The sequence below is a fragment of the Gordionus sp. m RMFG-2023 genome, chromosome 2, assembly GCF_954871325.1.
Source record: "Gordionus sp. m RMFG-2023 chromosome 2, tfGorSpeb1-WG-v2, whole genome shotgun sequence".
In the NCBI taxonomy this organism is placed as follows: Eukaryota; Metazoa; Nematomorpha; class Gordioida; order Chordodea; family Parachordodidae; genus Gordionus; species Gordionus sp. m RMFG-2023.
Window position 1 is genome coordinate 51738730 of NC_088776.1, and position 25160 is coordinate 51763889.

At 25.6% G+C, this 25160-nt stretch overlaps 1 long non-coding RNA gene across 1 annotated transcript; it reads right to left on the bottom strand.

Annotated features, from left to right (window-relative positions):
• Positions 1-23818: 23818 nt before the first annotated feature.
• Positions 23819-24655, bottom strand: LOC135924695 (uncharacterized). Its single transcript, XR_010571361.1, has 3 exons — positions 24437-24655; positions 24195-24233; positions 23819-23949 (listed from the first exon to the last, which is right to left on the bottom strand). It is a non-coding gene; the product is annotated as an uncharacterized LOC135924695 (long non-coding RNA).
• Between the last annotated feature and the right edge of the window lie 505 nt (positions 24656-25160).

The window sequence follows — 25160 nt, forward strand, 5'->3', positions numbered from 1 at the left end:
TTTCGGCCCGCTTTTGACCGGCCTTCGGCCGGTTAACCTTAGTTTATATATAGTCAAAAAATATTTTTACAAGATAGGAGATTAATTTTAATAAAAAAAATAAGCCTGGAACAAATATGAAATATATTTTAATTAGTTTATATAAAATATAATAAAAATTACTTGTATATACATTAATATAAAAACATGGTAATAATTTCCAAACAGGTATAAGAAATTTATTTAGAAAAAGTAAGTAAGCATATAGTTGATATTCCTCTATTATATAGAATTAGTTACAAAATACTAGGTAAAATTCCATTTTTACAGATATATTTGATAGTTAGAGAATATATTACAGTTAATATTTTAACAAATTTTACTAATCAATGCTTTTAATAATAAATATAGCAACAATTTTCATTCAATTATTTAACGCCATCTATTTATATTAAAAAATTAAAATTAATCTTCATATTATTTATCTCACAATGTTTTTAAAAGATATTTTCTGATGTCCTTATCAATATTTTATATTCTGTAAAATATATAATTCGCTATATTGGTAAAAATTACTTGATTGTCATATGATAGTTGATAAAATTAGATATACTGTAAATCTACGACATATAATATTCCACTGTTTGTATTATCCTATAATTTTTTATTTAATTTATGATTTAATTTTATCAATAGTTTTATAATTATATTTTACTTTTATTAAGATAAATAAATTAAAATTACTCACTTTATAAAAAATTATATTTGATATATTATATTATTTAGTAATTTTTTGGATCTATTATTAATAATTATAATACATTTCACTTTTGTCTTAAGACTTATCTTATATTCCATTTCTTAAAAAGCATTTTTGGTTCACTTTTTATATATATAAATGCTTTTTTCCAAAAATGTATAAATTATTATGAATATTTTTATAAAAAAATATTAACCTTTACATTCTTTCTTTCAAATTATTGTTTAAGTTGTATGCATACATTTTTGGGGGTCAGGGAGTGGGGGAAAGAGTAAGGGGGATATTTTTTAATAGCTTAACATGATATTCACAAAAAGTGATAAATTTCTGAAGGGGGGGGGGATTTCCTCTTGCCCCACCCCCTGGCTACGCCTATGTGTTTGAGGAGATTGTAATGCTCTCTATTTTTGATTTACAATGTAAAAAATATATTTATTTTACGCGAATGTATAAATAAGATTTTATAAAATATAAAAAAAATATGGAAAATTAAATAGTTATAATGTTAATTATATTTTATTTGAAATTTAAATAATGGAACATAACATTTACCGTCGTTATTGATATATTTATATCCTGGAATGACATATTATAAATTTGTTTAACCATTAGCTCGACATCTAATGTTGTTAAAGCAATCCGATTTCTCTCCTTTTTCCAAACAGTCCTCATCAGGCTAAAAATGCGCTCGGATGTGGCATTAGAATGAGGTAAGGAGAAGATATAGTCGCCATTTTTTCCAAGCATGGGGATTTATTGTTATTACGAAAAAATTCTACCCATTTCTCCTCAGCTTTTAAACCATCTAACTTTAAGTATTCTGGCGAATCATAAAAAATAGAGAGAATTACAATCTCCCTAAACAAGACATCAATGTCTTTCGGTCAATATATTTATTTAATTACAAAAACCTCAGTTGATGGTTTCTGTTCCAAGGTCAAAATATTTATACATTTGTAAATAGAGTTATTAAAATCAAATTTTGATTGTAAATATTCTAAAATTGTCTTGATAAAAATATCTGCTTCATTTAAAAATGTTTTAATTAGAGTATTATTTGAACATTTTAATATAATATTTTTAGTAATAGCGCCATAAAATTTATTATCAATTTTTAACTGTAGAGATGAACAGAGCTGTAGCATGATTTTGCGAACCTTTATTAATAAAGAATATTCTGATTGCAACAGAATATTAACTGCATGAAGTAGATTTCCTACATGTGAAACTAATCCCAAATATGCTTCTCTGCCATTTCATACTCGAAAAAAATTTTTCAAAATTTTTGGACAGCTTTTAAAATCTTTATTTAAGAAGTATTTTTTAAGGTTTTGTAAAATTTTAAAATTATATCGATGGCAGATATTAATGATAACCACCTGATAGGTACATATCGCAACAACTCACACCATTTCAAGTCAGACCACTCCACTAACTCTTTTAGTTGATGAACTAAATTCGTTAAAACATTTCATCACAACTATTTCGACATCTACAGATAGTACATTCATTTTATTGCCTTCTTGCAAGAATTATATAGTATATGGCATATACAGCCAATTGGAATTAATTCATTATTGTACTGCCTCAATTCGGTAAATACACTTTGATTTTTGCCAAAATTTACAGAGGCATTATCAGTGTAAAAAGCTGACATGCAAATCATTGATAACCTTGAATTAGCTATATTTACCATTATGTGGTTAGGTACATTGTTAGATTTTTCATAATCCGAGAAAATTTTTTTAACAGTTTTATTGAAATGTTCTTATTCTTATTGAAATAGTGAAGGATCAAGGGAAATGTTTTAATTTTCCTTCATTAGATGCATCTGCTAGAATTGCATATTAATGCCCATCTTTCAAATCGTCTAGAATTGAATTCTAGGATTCAGGTACTAAAACACTTGTGATAGCCTTGCTCATTTTTGTTCTACCACAAGTAAGATTTGCACTTATATTGGAGTCTTTAAATATCATGGGAAAGATTCGACCCACATTGTGATGATATAGCTCTGCAAATGTTGAACTACATGTTGGTTGTATACGATTTCCGCAACTGTAGTTGCATCTGTATTATTTATTATTTTTGGAGAATATTTTTGTATTGAAATCGATGTTGATATACTCCCCTGTAAATTTATATGAATGAAATGATGTTGATTTATTATTGGATAAAAATAATACATGATAGAAAAAATTTATAAACTGGACATATTTTTCAAATAAATATTCAAAATTTATTTTAAAAATATAAAAATAATCAATTACTGTCTCTCAAAATTATTATTTATATTTTAAAAACGTTAAAATACTAAAAAAAAAATGCGGGAGAAATTAAAAAGTTGCGGTAGATTTTTGCGGAGATTTCCAATTGCGGTAGTTTTGCGGGAGATAAATGTCTGCGTGTAAACAAAAATTGCGGGAGTCTCTCGCTGATGGGAGGAGACATGGCAACCCTGAAAAAATATTTTCAAGATCCAAATAAGTATAAGATATTTCTTTATAAAAAGTAAGTAGACATAGAGTTTATAATCCTCTACTATATACAGTTCTTTATAAAATGTTAGATATAGACGTATTTGATAATTATATAATATATTACAGTTAATATTATAATAAATTTTACTAATAAATGGTTTTGATAATAAATATAGTAACAATTTGCATTCAAGTATTTAACGCCATCTATTTAGCTATAAATAATTTTAAAAATTTAACATTTTATTATTCATCATACGTAATAATTTGAAATCTCTTTTTTTACGTGTTTTTAGGAAAGTTATTTTATTCTTTTTCGAAAAACAGTTTTGAGTTAAATTTTTATTACAAGTATATTTTTGATATTATTACAAATTACTATTATTTTAAGATATAATATACCAACTAGAGGTGGTGCGACAATATATAAAATCTTAATTGTTTCATCATATCATTCTGGTCCTAATTTTATGGTTAGAAAATGTTTCATTTCTAATATGGCATTGCCGTGTAAATAACTCCAGGCTTCAATATATTTGCTTAATTATTTCTTCCAAAGATTTTAGTGTTTATATTTTATCAATTTATCCTACATAATAAATTCTGATATTAGTTTACATCGTGAACGTCATGGCTATTATTGTAAATTAACCAGCATCTATTATTTGTGTTGCTATGTAATTTAAGATTATTACTACAACGGCTGAGAGCCTATGATTGCATATTTTAGATAAACAATAATGGTCAACTGTGTAGTCGTTTTTATATCATTTAAAATGAAAGATAATCTTTTAGAAATTTAATATCTCACAATAATTTTCTCGATTACTTATCTAGCTTTCATCATGTCATCTAAAAGGAAGCTCTAACCACCATATAGTTTATGATTTGGATTGATCGTTTATACTCTCTTCTTATAAAAATTGTTGATTTGGTTTATGCCTATAAATTTTTCCTTATTAGTCTATTCTATAAAACATTGTCTAAAATGGTAACAGAGAATTACATTAGTTCATACTTCATAGGCGTAGCCAGGATTTTCCTAGGGGGGGGATTAAAAAATTACTGGGGGTTTCGTCGATATTTAAAATTAATCTTCATATTATTCATCCCACAATGTCTTTGAAAGATATTTTCTGATGTCCTTATCAATATTTTATAGTTTTCTGTAAAATATATAATTCGCTATATTGGTAAAAATTACTTGATTGTCATATGATAATTGATAATATTAGATATACTGTAAATCTACGACATATAATATTCAACTGTTTGTATTGTGCTTTAATTTTTTTAATTTAATTTTATCAATAGTTTTATAATTATATTTTTCTTTTATTAAGATAAATAAATTAAAATTACTCACTTTATAAAAAATTATATTTGATAATTTGATATATTATATTATTTAGTAATTTTATGGATCTATTACTAATAATTATAATACATTTCACTTTTGTTTTAAAACTCATCTTTGGTTTATATTCCATTTATTAAAAAACATTTTTGGTTCACTTCTTATATATATAAATGCTTTTTTCCAAAAATGTATAAATTATGATGAATAGTTTTATAAAAAAATATCAACTTTTACATTTTTTCTTTCAAATTATTGTTTAAGATATATGCCTACATTTTTTAAGGGTCAGGGAATGGGGGGAGGGCTAAGGGGGATTTTTTTTCACAAAAAGTGATAAATTTCTGAAGGGGGGGGGGATGATAGAATTTGTATTAAAAAATATTATTTTTGGAAATGTCTTGTATTATTGTTTTAATTATTTACGCCAGTTTATTTTTTATGCATATTATACAAAATATTAAATTCAGAATAATTGTGTGGGGGTATGGGGGGCTTCGCCCCCCATAGTCTTTTTTTTTTAGTTGAGCCCCCTGAGATTGTAAAGGCATATAATTTAATTGGTTAGGAGGTGGGATTTTAAATTTGAATACCTTTGTGTAAGTCGTAATTAATTACTGTCGATATTAAGAATTGAATGTATAAACCATTGAATTTCGATTTATCTATATAAAGTAGTTGTATTGTTCTTAACATCTTCTAGAGTTATATTTGATAAGAATATAGTCATTTGCCCGTTGTATTGCGTTTAAAGAATTTTTGGATATTGAACTTTCATTTGAGGTATCGCTCTTTTACACGAAATAATGTTTTAAAAGATCTCTTCCAATAAAAGATGGGGTGAATGCTAGGATTCCTTTTAAGAGGACCATAGAAATCTTAGAAACATGATTACAAATATTTATGGATCGTTGATTTTAGGGAAGCTATATATGAAGGATATGTTACATTCAGAGTGATTTTTCCCGCTTTCCGATATTTTATTAAAGAGGGCTAATAGGAAGAAAAATATTGTTACGGTTGCTATTTTTCGATATCTTGCTGCGATGTTGTCAAGACTCGGATTCTGTCTTCGGATAGTTTTCTGACTACTTGATTTTCATCAATCTAGAAATCAGACAAGGGTGGGGCAGGGTTTATGTTCATCCCTGTGGGTAGATCTGCCTTCCTTACCATCATATAACCTGATTTGTTTTTATCGTCGACATTTTGGCTTACTTATTACATGTCTCACACTTCATGCTTATCATTTATTCCTGGCAATCTTTTATCCGAATATTATCATCCTTATTATTCCCTTATGACCAGCGGGTATATCATCTTTAAAGTCTTTTGCGAACCACTTTTTGTTTTTCTTACAATATAATCAGCTTCCAGACAATTCCTTCTCCAACCTTTTATACTCTCAACTTACTGCCTTGTATAACATTTGCAATTTTTTTTATAATTAGGTTGTTTTATCTTTATCATATTATTCTCTTTAATTTTCCTATATTTGGCCTCTACATCAAACCTTCCTAACATGATTATTGTGGTATTTATTGATATAAAATTTGAGAAAAGTATAAAAAGATGCTTTAACCTTTATAATATTATCTTTATATATTCCTCGAAAGTATATTTAAGATAATCAATCATTTACAATAAATTGCATCTTTAAACCAAAATAACAAAATACAATTTATTTAAAGTTACAATTATTCACTTTTATTACTTAGAGTATAACATAATATCTTTATACTCTTTTTAATACAGCCTAACAATGGTTTATGAACCTCCCATATCATAAATTCTTACCCTAAACATTCTCCCATTTGACTAAACATTATAGCCTCATTTTTTATCACTGAATAATTTTCCCTTAAAAGTTGTAATCTCTCCGAAAAATAGATGAATGACCACCAATCATCTACAACTTATAATAAGGCATTTCCTATTCTTTTATCGATCTATTGACTTACCAATCCTACCTTCCATTTAGACTCTATTTCATTTCTGAAAGATAACTCACCTTTTTTGGGAATGTCCTTTACAATGGAATCCACATTCACTCAATTGTAATTGAAATATCTGTCTTGTTAAAGGATGTAGATTAATCGAATTCCTTAAACTAATACTTTCTCCTTCCGAATAATATTCACAATGTATTTACTTGAGCCTAACAACCTAGCCTAATCTAAGCCCCTATCCCTGTATTCCTAAGTCATCATGTCCCCCACATTTTGAATTTTTGGAGCTTATTCCCATTCATGTGGCGACTTATAAAAATATCCAAGGAATGAAATTCATGAAAATGAACCTAATCAAATTTTAATTATTTGTAAAAAAAATTAGAAGATATTATTTTTTTCTCTAAAGTTTTTTATATATATAAATAACTAATAATATTCAATATATTTTTATTTTGTGAATGATATAATATAATTAGTGTTAATATTTTTTAAAGTACATTCAAGACATGTGTCCTGAAAGCGATCGTCCTGTAGAACAAGCACTTATAGAAATTATTAATAGCATTTTAAGGAATTTTGTTTTAAATTTATCAAACCATTAAGATTCATAATCTTATTTCCAACTTTGAATAGTCCAAAAACTTATCTCTTTGATAAATTATACTATACATTTCAAGCTGAAACATGATTTCAATCAAGTTTGAATCACTAATTGCTCCATATTAATAAAATAATCCATTATTGGTTTATTGATATTTTATACTTGTAAATGTATAAACTAAAACTTCATAATAAATTTTTCTATAATATTCATTAACTGACCCGAAATGATGATGCCTACTTTGATTTTTGAAGACGTTTTTTCTGTCGCTTTAAAGTTGTAAATTTAATTCCTTTCCTTTAAATTTACTTATCTTCAAAATTTATCGAAACTCTTTCTTATCATGTCGTATTGCATAGATCAGAATTTCTATATTATATTTAAAATTTAAAAAATGTAAAAGACTTCGGATCAGCATTTAAAATTTAAAGTATTTTATTACAAACCGAGCCCGAAAATTTCTCTGTCCGAGCTCGATGCGAGCATAAATTTTTTATTCCAGCCCGACCCAATTGAAATTATTTTGGAATTTGAGTTTAAATATTATAATATCTAAATAAAATTAAAAATTATTTACATTTTGGTACCTTAAATAAAAGTATATTTAATCCCAATAAATAGACTATTATCAATATGGGAAATGGAAATTACGTAAATAAATGAATGCCATGTACTTTTATTATAGAATTATTATAAAAAATTCATCGACCAAATCTATATATTGCAAACAATCATACACATTGTTTTCCAAAAAAAACTTTCTGCTATTTTTTAGGGGGGTGGGTAAAGGTTTTTGAAGGGGGTTGGCATCCAGTAAAAATTCTGTCATTTAGACGCTGGCCATGTGCAAGATTAAAAATAACTTGTGATTCAGATTGGATTGACATTTTGCTGAAACAAAATAATTATTGAGCATATTTCCAACATTTAATTTTCGAACCGGGGGGTTATCTCTTATAACCCGACTAAAGTCCTAGTCTGAGAAAAAAGTCTTTAGTGTCCGAACCCCACCATGGCTCTAGTCGGGCATTGAGCCGTCCGTGCAGACATCTAGGCACAGTTGGACAAATTTTTTCCTCAGGCCATAAATTTCAGTCGCATTCATGACTTTAACCCAGGGTTGTGCATCTGACCGGTCAAATAAGATTCGGTCAATTGATCGATATTTGGCCGGTCAAATATGGTCAAATTCAAATAAATGTTTTTTAAGACAATATTAATTCTATTTTATATATAATAGTAAAAAATGTATGTATATTAAATTATTTTCTAAATTCTATAATGAATGTTTCGCTCTTTATGGCAGAGCCTTGTTCTAATTTATATTCAATCTTATCATTTTCTTTAAAAATTTTTAATCAATCTTAGGTTATGATATACACCTACCAATTTTCTGGTTGTCGAGATCTTCAATCGAATTTCTTAGACACTTCTCTTAATATTCAATGTGAACAAAGCCCATTCCAACAACTTGAGCCCGAAATCTGATTATTTTTTATGAAAGTTACTGGTTTCCACATATTTTGGCATTAAATACTCCGCTTTTACTTCTGAAAATTATGATTTCACTTAAAATATTTTGATGATCATCTCTTTATGAAACGACTAATTTTTGTATTATGTCATATGCTTTATCAAACTAAAGTAAGATGCTCCCCTTATATTGGGAATCCAATAAATAATCAGCAGTGCAGTGACAGCACATGTATTTAAATTGTTTTCTTTTTCAACTTATCTTTAATATTTTTTATTTAGGTTGGTAAATTATAAAATCATGGACATGATTGTATTATGTGTTTTCTAAATTAAGCCTCTCGTTTTTTACGTAAGTCAAGGTCCATAAGATAGCTAAATGTTTATGAATAGTTTATAATTTTAATTTTTTTGTCCAAAATTGATAATTTTTCACGAACAAATATCCAACTTCTTCAACAGCTGCTTTCAGTGCTTTCTTGCATATTTATATTTGCTCATTACATTTTATTTATGATACCCATCTTGCTTGGATAATTGTACATAATGTAATATAATGGCAATTAGTAATTTTCTCAAACCATGCTTAAATAAAATTTTTATATTTAAATCCAATCAAATTAATAATGAGAAAAATTCTTTTTTTATATTTTAAATTGAAATTCTTATATTTTAATAAGAAAATTTTATATTTTTATATAAAAATTAAATCGATGCCTTGATGATACAAATATATTTTAAAATAATTTGTAAACAAATCAGATTGATAAATATGCTTTAAATACATATTAGTTCATTATATAAATATAGTTATTCACCAATGACATTTTAGAGTACTTGACCGTATTTGAATAGGTCAAATACTCCTTCTGCGAATTGACCAGGTCAAATACTCCTTCTGCCAATTGACCAGGTCAAATACTCCTTCTGCCAATTGACCGGTCAATTGACAGAATTTTACCGGTCAATTGACCTGCCAACCCTGCTTTAACTATAGCTCCGGTATCATAGCAGGTTTATTATTTTTTCATTAAAATTTACAGTTACTTTAGAGCATTTTTTTATTTAATCTTCTACACCACAAAATTTAAAAAATAAATATATATGAATAATTTTTTCAAAATAATGATTATAAATTGAAATTTTAAAAAGGGCAAATCCAATTAAAATATAATCTGGTACCAAAACGTTCAAAAAGTTTGCTTGAAATCCTTTAGTAAAAATAATACATGGCAAAAAAGACACCTAAACGCCCCCCCCCGCCCACTCTTTCACAAAAAATCCTTGATATATGCTTATGCATGCATACAATCTAATATTGATGGAAGAATAACAATACGATAAAAGTAACATTTCTGAATTTTTTTTTCTGTAAAGTCTCATTAGGAGTATCAAGGTCTTTCTAAGCGGAGTGGGGGGGGGGTTTGGGTGAATACTTATTTCACTATAAATTTAACTGGATAGTTACAGTTGAAAGCTTTTGACCCGATTACATTAAAAAAAAACAAAATTGGGTTTTACACTTCTTCTTTTTTTATCTCAATAATTTCAATTATAAATTTACATTTAAAATTTTTTTGTAAGGGGTGGGGGGTGACGGGAGGGGAAAAAGGAATAATTTTTCACTGACTTAAAATAATAACTATAAACCAGCAAATTTTGCTAAGGTTAGGAGGGGGAATTTGTTCGCTTGCCTCTCTCTTACGCCAATGAAAATTTAAAACTTAATTTCCATCATTAAAACTTGTAAATTATCATTATAAACCAAACTAATAAACTAGTATAATATTTTAAATATGTTTTATAATTATTACAGGTTTGAAATGATAGCATATGAGGTAAAATTATATAAAATAAATGGTATAATAATAAAATGCATTCAAATATAAAATTCCTGAGACAGGCTTATTTTTTAATTTTATACTATTTAATATATATTGGAGCCAAATATGGCTCATTATATTTTTTGGGCTAATTTGCGACATTTAAGTTCCCTAAAATTGCCGAAATATCTAAGAGATTCTTGTATGATCTTTTGTAAGTTTCAAATGTATTTTGAAACTTTTTCTAAGGATATGACAAATGTGCAAATTACATGAATAATTTCCGGGAATTTTAAATTTCTCTAGAATAATCCTGAATTCCCATTATTCCAGGGCCCTAACTGGAATTTTTTGTTAAGATGGGGAAGCTTTTAATCGGATTCTACCGAAAGTTGAATATTTGAAAATTTTTTTCATTTTTATGATTAACAAAGAGATTAGAATATAAATTGAGTATAATAAATAAAATATAAATAATTGATAGTATAAATGACTAGATTCAGCCATCTTAATCATATTTGTAATATTAAGCATAACTTTAACGATAATTTATTCAATATTAAGGATATTTTATATAATAAGGTAAATGGATGTATGATTATTTTTTTAAACTCAAAATCTGCACTTATTTCGTTGGGGGGGGGGGGGGGTCAAATAAATTTACGGTGGTGTACGGACCTAAATGCTTTATGTCATAATATTGTTTATTATAAAAAGTTACCAATTTGTGTTAGAAGATATTTATAGTCTTTTAATTTATAATATAATGTTGAGATATAAATAAATTATCTCTATCTAAACAGCTTTCGTATCTGATTGAATGATTAATCATATATATAATAAAAACACATGATTAATTTTATCCATAAAACCTGTTCGCTCTTAATAAAGACCCAGTATAACTATTTTTATACAACGATTATTGATCTATTTATTCCTGTCGTCTTCTTTTATATAGTCTATTTTTAAAAAAATCTATGCATAGGTTATACTACTACTACTAGATACCATAAGCACATAAAAATGTATTCAAATGCAAATTGCTATTGTTTAAAAATAAATGTTTAAATATTGTGAACTACCTTTCCAGCGGCAGTTTTTCTTTCTTAATATATTCGAATATTTGCGCATTCATGATGAATTATTTATAATTTCAACATTAGTAATAATATCTGATTGAATTCCACCACTCCCTCCCCCCTTTCCCACAATAAAATAATTATTACTTCTAATAATAAAAAAAGAATTTATATCATCTTAAACTTGATATTATATTACTATATTTAACTTTTCAAAAAATAGAAATTCGACAGCCAATTCGTTTATAAAAATAGTGAAATTCAAATGTCGTAATTTAAAAAAATAAAAGTATATTGTTAGAGAAATAATTAAAATTTGATATTTGAATTATTTTTGTGTACGATGACTTTCTCATTAACCGCGAAAGTTAAGTAAATATAAAAATTATTCTTTACACATTTTATAAATAAATTAATATTTTCAATAATTTAATTTGCCAAATAAATATGGGTATATATATATATGAGAAATAACTAAGTGCAAAATATTTGGTTTTTTTAAAAAAATATAATTTTTTCATATATTTTTTATAATAATTTACCGATTTCTTGCCCTCTTCATGAAAACCTTAGGAAGCATCATTATAGTAAGTTCAATTATTATTACCCGTCGTCCTTTGATATTTGTTTAAAAAAAAGCAGGAACCTTTTTACATTTATTATTAATTTTTTCTTTATAACATCTATTGGAATTGATAGACGTATATATATTATATTAGTCTGACTTTAACAAATTCGGAGTTATGTTTCATTTCCCTAAATTTTTAGCTAATTTTCAAAATTTTAAATCATTTATATGGCTAGTTTTTTTAATTTTGAAATATATGATTTCGACATTCCAACATGTATAGAGTGTATCTATCCTTGACTGTAGATTGTAAGACAATTTTCTATGAATTTTTTGTATTAATCTTAATTTATATTAATTTTGATAAATAAATTTTTCTTAAAATAAAGAAATATATACAAAAGAAAACCAAAATTGTCACTTTATATATATTGGAATATAATTTTTAAAAAAAATGCTCTATATATAATTTAGGTTTTAAAGATTTGCTATTGCTTTTAGATGTACTAAAGCGTTATTTTTATAACTTATAAATACTTCCCAAAATATATTGTAACCTTTTTTTGTGTTAAAAAAAAGATATTTTGTTTGCTAATTCGATTGGAATCAGGCGAATCAAAATATGTAGCCAACTTTCAGGAACCGAATCTCCAAATATACCCATACTACCTATATAAAAAAGAACTATTACATGGGCTTAAATCCGAAGGCAATAGTCTGATAAAGCGAAAGAGAAGAGCTGCCAAGGTTTCTAAGAACGAAGCCACGAATAAAGAAGAGAAAAAGGACAAAGAAAAGAAAGAGGAAGAACCTGAAGAGGAGTCTTCCGCTAGCAGTAGTTGCAAATGTAAAACAAAAATGATTAAAATTCATATGCGTTAAATTTTAGTATAATATTTATATATAGTAGTTGCAAAAAATATATATTTATCTTATCTTAATTCGCTTAATAATTTTTTATAAATTATATTTATTAATAACAAAAGATTGAATAAAATACTAGGATTTATAGATTTAATTTTTAAAAAAATTCTAGTTCGGTTTTAAAGGTAAAAGTTATGTGAAGAGAATCATGGAACTGTAGTGAATGTTAAGATTTGGATAAAAGATAAAAAGACACGGACAAAAACACATGGGCAAAAAGATACCGGACAAAAATACCCCTATTTTCAAAGAAAAAATTTGAACTCTTAAAAAGGTGAAAACATTAAATTATCCCCTCTTAAAGCATTTAAACAAATATCAAATTTGTATTTTTGTCCAGTGTCTATTTGTGCGGGTTTTTTAATCCAGGATATTTTTGTCCTTGAATCATATGATGAAGAAAAACCTTAATTATTCTGTTACTCATTATATTGTAAATTACTTACAAGTGTTGCCCAATTCCCTCTCCCTAGACTGATCCAAGGATAATCTAAATAATTTAAAAAAATTAAATGTAATGATTGCACTTCTCGGAAAATATGTTAGTTTCCTGAGATGAGTTTTGTTTTTTGCGGGTATATACACAATCGATCGTTATATCTTAATTCCTTAAAATATAAATTCCAAATAGAATATCCATATTTTGAGATTAAATTTAAGTTTTGGGAGAAAAAAATGTTTAGGATGATGGAAAATATATGCAAGATCAAATAAATTTCGTAAACGAGTCATAAATTTGATATAGATTATTTCGTATATATTTTTACATGAGTTTGATATTTTTAATGTTAGATACAATAGATAGATAATTCTAATACGTTGCATAAAATTAATAATACCTAACTCCTTATATAATTAATATTGTCTAAAAATAAATAAACATAATAATTTTTTTTAAAGAAAAAGGAGATTTAACAAGTTTCTGAGGGATAAACCCATTTTTAGGGTTTGGCAGGATTTTCTCGGTCTTTGGCTTAATGGTGTTAAGTTGATAAGCTAACTTTATAACTACTAAATGTATAGGGGAGACTGGGATTAGGTAAACCCCGAAGCTTGGCAAACCACATAATCCCATTTTAAAGTTAAATAGAATAGAAGGTCTAAATTTTACCCTAATATAGCTTTTATTAGTATAAATCTATAAGCAAAAAATCTTATATTATTAATAAAAAAAATTGATTTGAGATTTGAGGTAAAATTCAAAAGATTTTTACATGACAGATAATTTTTATTAAGTTATATAATCATTTATTTGTATATTAAATTTTATAGCGAAGTTTTAACCCTCTTTTATAATTTGAGAAAGTTTTATGAGAATTTGTTGTGTCTAAATATTATTTCAATTATGATTAGTCAATTTAGAGCTATCGGCGTTTGCTTAACCATACTCGTCAATTATGGCAGTTAACAATTAAAAAAATTTGGAAAATCAATTTCATGGCTGTTTATCATTGGTATTTAGAATTTATGCCAAGAAATCATAATCTCTCCTTAAAATCCTTATTTTTATGTGTGAAATGTTTATTAAATTAACCAAAATTAAATTTCAATATTTATATATAGTTAGATTCTTAAAATTATTCTATACGTATCATTATTTTAAAAATGCTTTACAATTCATTATAACCTAAAAAAAATAATGGTTTAGGAATCCCCTAGCAGTGGTTTGTCTAGCCCAGCTATTGGGGCTTGTTGAGAAAAATTTTAACTTTTGCAAAAAATAAACTTTAAAATATATGATTATATTTTTAAAAATAAAAAGGTACCTTTAAAGAGTATAGTTATAACTATCTATTCATATATTTTTCTTTATAATATCTAAAAAAACACAGGATAGCCCCAGTCTCCCCTGTTATCTCTAATGTCCATGTAACATATAATAGTTACTGACAGGTAGAGGCAGTGCGACAACTTATAAAAATGTCGGGGGGAGAGATTTATTTTTAAAGATTTTTAATTGTTAAAAAATAACATAATTTTGATTTTGTATAGAAATTTTTATTTTTTAATTCCCTAAGTATTTTATAATATAGATGACTAAATAGTATTTAATATATTTTTATTTTGTGAATGATATTATAAATTATATTTTTTTAAGGTAAAATGTGTTCTTTTATTTCTTTTTTATTTATAATAATATTTATATTATCAGAGCACATTTAAATCAAGTTCTTTTGCTTCTTCTAGCATTTAATATTTCTATATGATTTAGTCGTTGCTGATTGAGCATAAAACTTAAATAAGATTTAAGGCGTGTTAGTCCTGAAAACAATCGTTCTGAAGCATTTACAGGAATTCTTAATAGCATTTTCATACTCTGGAAGATGGAAACCATTATTTTCTTACTTTGTTCCTTTAATATGACTTGATAGAGTTTAATGTATATTTTCCCAACTTTGAGTAGTCAAAAGAATCACTCTATGAAGAATTAAACCATTCATTTTAAAACATGTCTATAGAATACTGAAACATGATTTCAATCAAGTTTTTGATACTTAAATTGCTCCATTAATTAAATGATACATTACTGGTTTGTTGAAACAATTTTTTATAAATGGAATTGATCTAAAATTTCATATAAATCTGTCTATAATATTCATTAACTGACTCTAAGTGATGGTATGATAAATTTGAGCCTAATTCCAATCTTAGGTTTCTCGATATAAACTTCAAAAGGAAGGCAATTCTTTCATCACCCCATGCTTACACAATTCAAATTCTTACTATTAACTCACAAACAATAAACATAGTCTCGAAAATAAAATATTTAGACGTGGCATTGAATAATAAAGGTAAAAATTTTTACCTACAATTATAAATATATTTTAGCAGACACTTTCATATAAAAAAGAAATAATATTTCAAATACTCCTATTAGCCTATAATTACATGCCAAACATTCTAAAAGAAATTATTGAAGAAAGAAGCTGGAGATCACAACAAATTATTTATGATTAAATTGAACTACAGAAGGAATGACACTAATAAAAATTATTTACAGTAGAACTTGAATTTAAATATTATGTATTAAATGTATTTAAGCAGGTGATAAGTAAGAATATTAATTTCATTTTATTGCATGTTTACCCAGATATTCAAATACGATTTTAATTTAGCTTTAATCCAAAAAAATATTTAAATATCTCATCTTAAACAAAAATTAAACACTTATAATCTAACAGCGCATTGCAATATCAACAAAGGGGTATGTTGTGCGGTAAGGTTAAAAAGAATATCAGAATTCAACGGAAACAATATTGCTTCTGTTTAAAAGATTTTAAAATAAATTTTTTACGATTTTCCTTATATTAGGTATACAAAAAATTGGCAACATACATAGTCAGATCAAATAGGTCATCTTTTTTTTTATAATACCAAATTTAAATTTTTTACGGATTCAATAAAATAAAATTTATTGTCTCTAAAGCTTGTTTCGATTATTACCACTATTGTTTATATCATCAAAAAATAATTTGACTTTTTTGTGAATACCATTAATATTTTCCAGAATTTCAACTTCACAATTCCATTTGCATTAATCAAACAGATACGGAATAAACAATTAAATCTAAGGATCTTATCTTATAAGACTAATCAATCATCAGGATCAAATGATCTTAAGTCACTCTATATATAAGGCCAAAACTTCAAGAATGAAAAATGTTAGATTTTTTTAAAAAAAATATATAAAATAATTTTAAAAACATGATTAAGAAAGAGAATTAAAATGTGATAGATTTTGGGGTATATTTTGGAAATTTCACAAAATATGGTAGAATTGTAGTAGCTGAGTTGAGTAGGGTATATCCAGAATTAAAAAAAAAATTATAGTAATCTACTAGTCAGTATGATAGACCTGGCAACCCTGGGTTGGACGCAATATCGTCATTGAAACATAATAAGAGTCAAAGGAAATGAGGAAATAAGAATGGAAGGAGGGTAGCAGATATGAATTTTATAAGCTATTTCTGATGGTATCGATTTTCAATTTTACTAAATAATATTTAGAGATTAGATAAAGAAAAAGAAGGTTTTTTGGCTGGGAACAGGTAAAGTTTATAGAGATAGAATATTAAAAATTGCTTAGAAATAAATGGTTTCTCTTGAATATGGGTATGTCTTATTTGCGACAGGATTTATCTATTTTATATGTACATCTTATTGTGAGACTAACTATTTTAAAAAATTTTCTTAATATGATTTAATTATGTATTAATTATAACAATCAAAATGGATAATTTTGTGTTTTGTGGGTTAAATTTGATATTTGCCATTTTACAATGATGCACTAACCCTGTTACCCAGGGTCGTTAATAAATAATAAAAAGCAAGGGTTATACCTATACCTAAATAGCGTTACATTATAAAAGGTAGAAACCGATATTTTATTTCAGTTTAATTTTATCACGCCTGCCACATAACCCGGGTCTCCCCTAATTTGTTTTGCAACTTCCTCAAGCATACATAATTTAATATTCTATGTGTTAAATTTATCTTAGCCGTATTTAGATCAAATATTTAATCACATATACTTATTCATTCATTAACAATTAGTTCTTAATTTATTTTTTTAGGGGATTATTCAAGATGGATGGATTAGGTTGAATTGATTTTTTTTTTAAAAACTTATAATCAAAAGACTCATTTTTATTAGGATTGTCATAGGCATAGCCAGGTGGAAGAAAACCACTAATATTGATTGTATGGGAATGTGCAAGGTTGCGATTTATAAATTGTATGAACTCAATCGACATAATATAATATCTAACATCTCAGGTATAAAATAAAATTAAACCCCTTTAAGAATTTATTGACCCATTTACAACTCTATGGTACCAACTTTTAAAAATTTATTTTTCACAAAAAGTATACTCCATATAAAAAGTATTTTTAAGAAAAATAACCTTTCAACTATAAACAATTTTGATGTCCACTTTTATATCACTCGGTTGAAATACTTGAAACACTATGATCATTTTTAATTTATCCCATAATTATAAAATATAGTTGTTCTTTTGTATATTAGTCATAAATATTATTTTATATAAAAATAATAATAATAATAATATGATTATTCATTATGATTTAATTTTAAAATGATATTTAGTTTAAATTTTATTTAAAGAAATATTTTTATAATAAGTTTTGAAACGAATTTTAAATTTACTTACTTTAAAATAAAATTTATATTAAAAAAAATAATTCGCTTTATAAAGGTTTTAAATTGCCATGTTCTTATATTAGATTCATTTATTTGGGTTCGAAGTTAATGGGTATTTTTGTTTTTTATACTTTAAAAAAATCATTAATTTATATGAACATACATGGGTTGTAACAGGTGCTAAAACTAAAGAATTCTCTATGGGGGAGGGGGTAAAATTTAAGGAATAATTATTTAGAATTCTCACTATGCTTGCTTCAATACCAACCCCCGATAGAATTGCTATCGAAGGATTTAGATTTTTTTGTTTAACCTTATTTAATTATAAAAGATAAATAATATAATGTAATATGTTTAAAATAAATCGAAAAGCCTTATTATACGGATGGAATCTACCTCTAATAAATAAAACATCAATGGTATTTATTATAAAATCGTATTAACCTTATATAAAATGAATTATGTATATTTGTAAGGGAAATAATAATATGTAATATTAAAGTGTACCTGTATAATTATTTTCCGATACTGTACTAAATAAAATGATATTACAGAAATTATTATTTTAAAATTGTAAGATAATCCAGTGTCATTAATGCTAGGCCACCCACATATAACTAATCTTTATGCACTTTCAAATGAATAAAAAAAAGGATCTACAATATTTATTAAGTCTAGTTCAGTCTTTCCCTCTATTGAAGAGTTACCAATTAGAGTTTCTTTTTTAGTCTGGTAAATATGAAAAATATTTAAGATTTAAAATGTCGATATTATATAGAAGAAATATTATTTGTTTTTATAAAGGCGCGTAACCAATGCTGGGGAAATCCCCCCCATCGCAAATTTGACTGTTTTCATAAATATCGTTTTAAGCTAATAAAAATTTCAACCCCCCCCCCCCCTCCCCCAATCAAAATTTTACAAATATTTGAATATCAATTTTCCAACATAAAACTTATTTTTTATAAATAAATTTTATTAAAATTTCCTTTCCTTGTGAGTACATTAACATTATTCAAAAATATTAATAAAATGGGAAAAATTTTAGTCAAAGAGATTGAAATCAAACGGTAATTTATTTTATTATTATATATATAATTCTTTTATTAATTTCAAAATTATTAGTGAGTTTTAGAATTAATAAGTATTTTTAATAATATTTTAATTATTAATAAATATCTATAATTTTTTAAATATTTTTCATTTTTACTTACATACAAAAGTTAAATAAGGCTGAGCATGAAAAAAAGTAATGTGTCATCAGAAGCGATATCATTATTGAACTCAATTGATCAATCATAGTTTATCATTGCTGCTAGTTACATCAATAAATTATTTTTCTATAGCGCACTAATTTGTAGAAATTTACAAAAACCAATATAGATTTGGTTCAGGTTATTGATTTGGCGGAAAATATATATGAACAGGTAGATACAATAAGAATGAATGTAGATGAATATTTTCATAATATTTATCTAAACGTTGATCGAAGCTAAATTTTATGATATAACACTTATTAAGCCTCGTCAACCTAGTTTTTAGATACTTTTTTATCGTAAATAAAAGTACGGTTTTTAGATAAAAAAAGTCTTTAGCAATCTTCAAGTTTTATTACCCAAAGATCCTTCTTCGTTTTCTAGTGCCACTATTGGTAAAATTAAATATTTAGCAAAATTTTATTCCTATGATATTGATACTGAAATAAATTTAATCAGTGAATTCGAATTGTGGTATAAATATTTACTACGTTTAGCTATTTTACCTGAGCATGCTATTGATGCGCTCAAACTCTGTAAAGAAACTTTGGCTCAATTTCCTAATATTTTGAAGTTGTTATATATTCTTGCATGTTTTCCTATTACAACATGCACGAATGAAAGGACTTTTTCCAACTTGAGAAGGTTGAAAACATATTTACGAAGTACTACTTCCGAATCTCGGCTAAATGGGTTAGCTCTGTTAAATATCCACAGAGATTTGGTTCCAACGACAAACGAAATTCTTGATGAATTGGCAACATTCCCACGAAAATTAAAAATCTCATTATAATTATAGTATTTAATAAAATTTTTTGTATAATATTGTATTTGATAAGAAGTTAAAAAAAACTTGTTTTTTTATTTTCTAGTCAATATTTTATACACACTACTATTAGTATTTTCAATAAAAAAAATTATATTCTACTTATATTGTATGAGAATTTAAGCTAGGCTAGTTTTTAAAGCAAATTTTATAAAAAAAAATGACATTAAACTTTATTTCAACTTTACATTTAAAAAAAACTTTATTAAATATAATATACTTAACTTAAAATAATAAAAATAGGATTGTAATATCCATAAGCACGAATTAGTAAATAATAGTTAAAAATAGATTTATAATTATTATTAAATTATGAATAATTTAATAGAATAGCTAAAACATAAGACACGGCCGAAGGCCGGGAAAAACTGGCCGAAGGCCAGGTAAAGGGGTTTAGGGGCAAAGCTCCCCCAAAAATCCCCCCCCCCCCCCTCCATAAGAAAATCCTGGATACGCCACTGTTTTTATATAATAAAGAGTGTAAATCTTTTAATAAAATATATATTTCTATAATATTTAATCCGCAAGTTTGCGTATTATTATTTTTTAAAATAATTTTTGCTTTATTAATATTTTTAAAATTATATTACATTATTACTTAAAAATAAACTTTATTCATATTTTATCTATAAAATGTTTATTAGTACAAATAACGATTTAATTTCTAAGTTTAATGTTGATCGCTAATAATTGTATTTTAGGCAATTTTCAGACAGTTCAAAGCGGTTTTTAGGTAATGTTACCAGCAATTTTTTTAATTTCCAAACAAAGGATACTAACTTGTTTAATTAATTTTATTATATAATATTTAAAAATAACTCCGGTGTTCAAGATCAAGAGGCCAATCGTTATTAAAATCAAACCAGTTTGTTTTCTATTTACGATTAAGAAAATAGGTATCCGATTTTTTTTTTAAAAAAAATATCATATTATATAAAAAAAATAATTCGATTAGTTTTTTTTTTGGAAAGCTGGTAACATTACCCAAATCCCGCATTGAAAAAACGTTCGGTCTGGAAATGGCTTTATATTTAACTAAATATTTTAGAAAGTAATTGTATTTTAAATATTAAAAAATAAAATGTATATTCTATTTATTCACGATTTTGGAATATAAATATAAATAACTAATATTAAATTTGTGACCCGAGTTAGTAAAAAAAATTAACATCTTCCATTTAAAAACCGTTTATATTTTTAAAATATTAAAAGGGAAAACAAGAAGTTATAGTAATTTGTAGATGAGTTTTTATATTTAGCTATTGTGTTTATAAGATATTTTTACAGGAATTCTGTTAGTGGGTCAATGTTAACATACAAAAATTGAAAGTATACAAGGTTGGACAAATTTTCAAAAATGTGTATTCGATTATAAATACAATATACTGCTCTATTTGGGTCAATTTTTATAAACGGCCTGACTAAGATTTTAACCCAAATATTGTGCAAGCCTCGAGATTTGGCAAATAAAAGTCCAAACCTTTAAGCCACCTACTAGCAATATTCCAGGCTTATAATATTATTTTGGTTAAAATCTTAATCGGACCATTTTTAAAAATTGACCCAAATCAATATAAATACACTTCAAAAAAAGTATTTGAATATAAATACAAGTACTATTTGAACAAACGTATTTATAATATAAATATTAAATATCCAAAATAAAAAAAAGTTACCTTAAATATAATAAAAATGCCCTTTACTCTCAATTATATAACTTAACAACCCAAAATAATTCTTTCTAATAATATTAAATAAATACCATTGACCATTAACGACGATCCATATATAACATAATTATCTTTATTTCCAATAAAACCACAACAATCTAACATAAAATATGTAAAAAAATATACCAAAATTTAATATAATTATTATCCATTTCTTCATCTCCCAAAGGTTCACAGCTGACATCTTATTCAATATTTTCCCATTTCCCACTAGGGGTTTTTCCGAACAATGAAATACACCCCGTGATCATCATCTCCTCTTCTTCCCCCAAGGAAAACTTAATTCCCCTGTCAGAAAATAACTGACATTTTATGTATTATATTAAATTTATTTCTTCTTTTTTCAACAATTACAACACGCCCACCCTTCACAAGCCCAGCGTCCCTCTCTCTGTGGTGGTGTTGTATCGAATCACCTCTTTGAATTGTATCGAATCACCCCTTTGAATTGTATCGAATCACCTTTTTGAATTGTATCAAGACGCCTTGAAGACGTTCAGGGAATCTGTCGAATCAACTTCCCTTATAATGATTTATAATATAATAACTCCAGTACATTTCAATATAAAATCGCCAAAACAGACATTATCAATAATGACATGTACATTGGGGTATCTGCATTTATAATCTACGGAACATTAATATGGACAATGTAATATCCGCAAAACATAATAATTTATTCATTTTAAGACATTTGGGAACTACTAGCTATAATATACATTATTAGGGTATGATTCATGGTAATTAGGAAATAATGATCTTACATATAATAATGTAATGTGAAAACATTGTCTAAGTGTGAAATGCAATTTCAACACATGTAATTTTCCTTCTATCATGTGAAAAAAAACAAAGCTACATCTTTATAAATATTTCCTAAAATGAATATAAAAATCCATCTTTAGGTATTAAAAATAATTGCGAAACTTGGCCGAACAAAGATTATAAATAAAATTACAATACATACGTATATAAATACATTTAATATTATATATGAAGGAACAAATATATAATATGTAGAAAATACAATATTTTCCATCTAGGAATTACTCAGTATCCTAAGAAAAATATACCATTTCTACCTAACTCTGTCATCACAATTAGCACAAATTCACAAAAATGTAGAATGCAAAGTAACAAAAATTGATAATATAATGAGCTATATGGTATATATGTAAAGAATTTTTAATATACCTTCACAATATAAAATAATTTGAGTCTTTTCTTTAAAAATATGTTCATAATTAAATAGTAAAATGTGATGTGTTATAAAATTATTAAAAAGATAAAAAAAAATGTATTATGCAGCATAAATTTACAAAAAAAAAACTTTCCCAGTATGCAAACTAAACAATATTTTCACCTCAAGGCATACCCCTCAACACGGGCTGACCTTATCTGTAAAAATATTTTCCCTTCACATCATTGCATACCACACAAATAATATAATAATTGCAAATAAAACTTCTTATAAAAATTTATAATTTAAAAAAAATATATATATATTAAATATAAAGATTTCATAATTTGAAAAAAAAAAATATTATACACCATCTAATGTATCATATAAATTCCTATCCAATTTATATATACACTAAATGCAGACACTAAATCAAAATAACTATCCACATCTAACATTATAGATATTATTCTGACTTCATCATACTTCAATTCCTTCAAATTCTCATTCATAATTAAATATATCATATGTTACCTATACAATATATTAACATTATAAATAATAATTCATAGTTAAATATATCATATGTTACCTATGCAATATATTAACATTAATTAATAATAAATTATCCCATACATATTCATCCCTTTACAAACCCAAAATGCATAATTAAATAATACACACTTTATTACAAAAGTCTATATCCATATATATTTTCATAAATTTCACATATTTAAATATTTAACAATCCTTTCTGTCCTGCTGTTCATGAGGTCTTTCAGCTTCCTATGACGGAATACCTATAACACCATTCAATGAGTTTTAAGGCATAATAAGATAATATACCAAATATTACTGTCTTAAATTCCTGATCTTATTTCCATATTTCTGCCTAATACTCATTACATACTTTCTATCTTACACCTTTTAAGTTAAATATAAAAGTATAGAAATCCTTAAACTCATGTATCTGTATAGTTTGTAATACATTGCATTGTCAAAATTTCTCTTATGTAATATGTATACAACAAAAATTTTGTTTTACTTTAAAACCGAATCAACCCACTCTTTCGATCTTGGTCAGCTGGCAACAATAAAAAAAAGTTACCTTAAATATAATAAAAATGCCCTTTACTCTCAATTATATAACTTAACAACCCAAAATAATTCTTTCTAATAATATTAAATAAATACCATTGACCATTAACGACGATCCATATATAACATAATTATCTTTATTTCCAATAAAACCACAACAATCTAACATAAAATATGTAAAAAATATACCAAAATTTAATATAATTATTATCCATTTCTTCATCTCCCAAAGGTTCACAGCTGACATCTTATTCAATATTTTCCCATTTCCCACTAGGGGTTTTTCCGAACAATGAAATACACCCCGTGATCATCATCTCCTCTTCTTCCCCCAAGGAAAACTTAATTCCCCTGTCAGAAAATAACTGACATTTTATGTATTATATTAAATTTATTTCTTCTTTTTTCAACAATTACAACACAAAATACAATAATTCGGCGAATATTATTTGCAAGAAGATTTTTAAAGTATCATTAATATTTTTTTTTTACTTATATAATATTTATTATTAACCCATTTATAAATTTCTAATAATCGTTCGAATAACAAGGCTAATCAGAATTAAGAATAAATATTAAGACGATCATTGACACAGCCATTTTTGTTTTAATTATCACAATATATTTTCTTTTATTAATTATATTATATATAAATATTCATATTCATATTGAGAGAAATATATATTTACTAAAATAATAATGCATTAAAAACTTATATATCCATGTTCATGTGCAAGGTTACCAGGTAAAAATTATTAGATGGTGGTAGATTTTCGTAAACATCTCACAAACTCTTTTTAGGAAACTAATCCCTAGTCTAAAAATGTACTATAATGGAGGATTTATTTTTCAAATATTTATGAAAATCTTATATAAATAGGTGTTATGATAGTTTTATCATTTTAAAATTTTT